This window comes from Schistocerca piceifrons, unplaced genomic scaffold, assembly GCF_021461385.2.
Source record: "Schistocerca piceifrons isolate TAMUIC-IGC-003096 unplaced genomic scaffold, iqSchPice1.1 HiC_scaffold_936, whole genome shotgun sequence".
In the NCBI taxonomy this organism is placed as follows: domain Eukaryota; kingdom Metazoa; phylum Arthropoda; class Insecta; order Orthoptera; family Acrididae; genus Schistocerca; species Schistocerca piceifrons.
The window spans coordinates 6,923,785-6,926,284 of record NW_025729208.1 but is presented as its reverse complement, the minus strand read 5'-3'; the positions used below and the strand labels follow the sequence as shown (position 1 = coordinate 6,926,284).

Below are 2,500 nucleotides of genomic sequence, written 5' to 3'. Positions count from 1 at the left end.
GTTGTGCCTTAACCTAACCCATGTTGTGCCTTAACCTAACCCATGTTGTGCCTTAACCTAACCCATGTTGTGCCTTAACCTAACCCATGTTGTGCCTTAACCTAACCCATGTTGTGCCTTAACCTAACCCATGTTGTGCCTTAACCTAACCCATGTTGTGCCTTAACCTAACCCATGTTGTGCCTTAACCTAACCCATGTTGTGCCTTAACCTAACCCATGTTGTGCCTTAACCTAACCCATGTTGTGCCTTAACCTAACCCATGTTGTGCCTTAACCTAACCTATGTTGTGCCTTAACCTAACCTATGTTGTGCCTTAACCTAACCCATGTTGTGCCTTAACCTAACCCATGTTGTGCCTTAACCTAACCCATGTTGTGCCTTAACCTAACCCATGTTGTGCCTTAACCTAACCCATGTTGTGCCTTAACCTAACCCATGTTGTGCCTTAACCTAACCCATGTTGTGCCTTAACCTAACCCATGTTGTGCCTTAACCTAACCCATGTTGTGCCTTAACCTAACCCATGTTGTGCCTTAACCTAACCCACGTCGTGCCTTAACCTAACCCACGTCGTGCCTTAACCTAACCCACGTTGTCGCCTAACGTAACCCACGTTGTCGCCTAAACCTGCTCTGTAATTGTTATACGACTCGTTCAATTAGTGTAGTGTTGCCCACCCGCAACCCTCGCAATATAGTTCGCTACTCGCACTCCCCGCTCCCCTGTGTATCGCTTCATGTTAAACACCTTGCAAGTCTTGCTCACTTTCCACATGCTCCTGCTGTACACTGTAATGTGGATGGCAGCAGGACGTACATGCCGCCCCTCCCCACGTCCCCACCTTGCCCCCTGCCTTCGCAAGCTGGTTGGTGAGAACTTTGCATGTTCAATGCCCTCCGCATGCGACGTACTCAGGCTACGTTGTGGTGCGGCCTGTGTCAACTGTCCGCTAATGTCGTACGCGTAAACCACAATCTGTACTGCACATTCGTCCTTATGTACTGAATGATACATCGTGGCACATGTGTGACCGTACAACGACTGCGCCCAAAAACGGCGGACCATACAGTGCAAATATTGTGCACGCAGCTACGTGTCGTCTCCCTATGAGAGCTGGATTGCAGTGTGGTACGCCATAGAGACGTGTGGGAGGAACGGACGCCGTGGATGGCGATCAGCATGAGCTGTCTGTTGATGTATTCGGACCTAGTCGTCTCTCCTCACACACCGTGATGGCATGGTGCACCGCGTTCCATATCTGCGACATGCTACAGAGGCCGGTTGACAGTCGTTCGAGCAATGGACATCGCATACGTACGGGGGCCACCTTCCACGTATTGTCTAGGCGTGCACATTTTGTTGCGTGTATGTGGGCAGACGTAGTGTGGCGTGACACCTGACACAGGCATGCAATAATCGTGGAAGTTGCAAATGGCGATGGACGCCTGCGTTTTCTGGTGAAGTTACGCAAATGAACAAATGGTAACCTGTTGTGGTGCGGTTGTTCTCGCTAGGGGTGAATCGGTGATGGCGACGATAGGTTGAGGTACTAACCGGTTGTTCCAGCGATACCCACCATGCCGACGAAACTGAACGGCATCTGGGTGTGAAGCGATACGCGGCGGTGGCTGGGTGGGACCGTCCCCGGCCGGTGAGGGGGCGCCTCCCGGCGTGCTGGCCGCGCGGTGCGTGGGCGCACGCGCTACAGCCGGCTGGTGGGGGCGGCCAGTGGCAGGCGCGCCGGCCGACGGACGCGGCAGGCGTCGCAGCTGCGCGCCGGCGCACCCTGCGCGCGGCGCCGTGCGGCCAAAGTAGGTCCTCGCGGGCCCGGTGCGAAGCGCGGTGGACATCTTCAGTGTGCTGGTCCGATTGAGGACTGTGTGCGTTGAGGATGCGCTGCCGCCCGGCGCTCGGCGCCGCGACGCCGTCTGCTGCTCGGTCGCCCCAGCGGTTCTCGCTGGTGGTTTGTATCGCAGCTGTGCGGATGTGTTGGCGCGTGCGCTGTGCTGGGAGAGTTCGCTTCGGCACCCAAGTGGGGCTTTTGTCCTTCTGTGGCGCTGGCGTTGGAGCTGCCGGTCACCGTAGGTGGCGCGTGTTGTCTCCCGCCGGCAATGCCACGACAGCACGCTCCCGGGCCTCTGTCGGCAGCGGCAAGCTCAGTTGGGAGCACGGGTGGTCGCACCGAAAGCGTCTACTCGCCTAACTCCGGGCGATTGCGCCTCTCTCGAACCCGACCAAGTACTTGGGACGGCGCTGCGCGCCGCCGGGACCTGAGAGGGTTTCGAGGTGTATTGTGCAGGGGAGCTCAGCCTCCTCCTGTTTGCAGAATGATTGAGCGGACGCTTGCGTGTTCGCGCGGGCCCCCGGGACACACTCCCGGGCGGCCGGCTGCTCAGCTCTAGTTGACGCAGCTCCCTGGTTGATCCTGCCAGTAGTCATATGCTTGTCTCAAAGATTAAGCCATGCATGTCTCAGTACAAGCCGCATTAAGGTGAAA

At 56.8% G+C, this 2,500-nt stretch overlaps 1 non-coding gene across 1 annotated transcript in view; it reads left to right on the top strand.

Moving 5' to 3' along the window:
* Positions 1-2,415: 2,415 nt before the first annotated feature.
* LOC124772110 overlaps positions 2,416-2,500 on the top strand; it is a 1,903-nt gene continuing 1,818 nt past the window's right edge. The window contains exon 1 of the ribosomal RNA XR_007013785.1: positions 2,416-2,500. This exon is cut by the window's right edge and continues 1,818 nt beyond it. This is a non-coding gene — a ribosomal RNA (small subunit ribosomal RNA).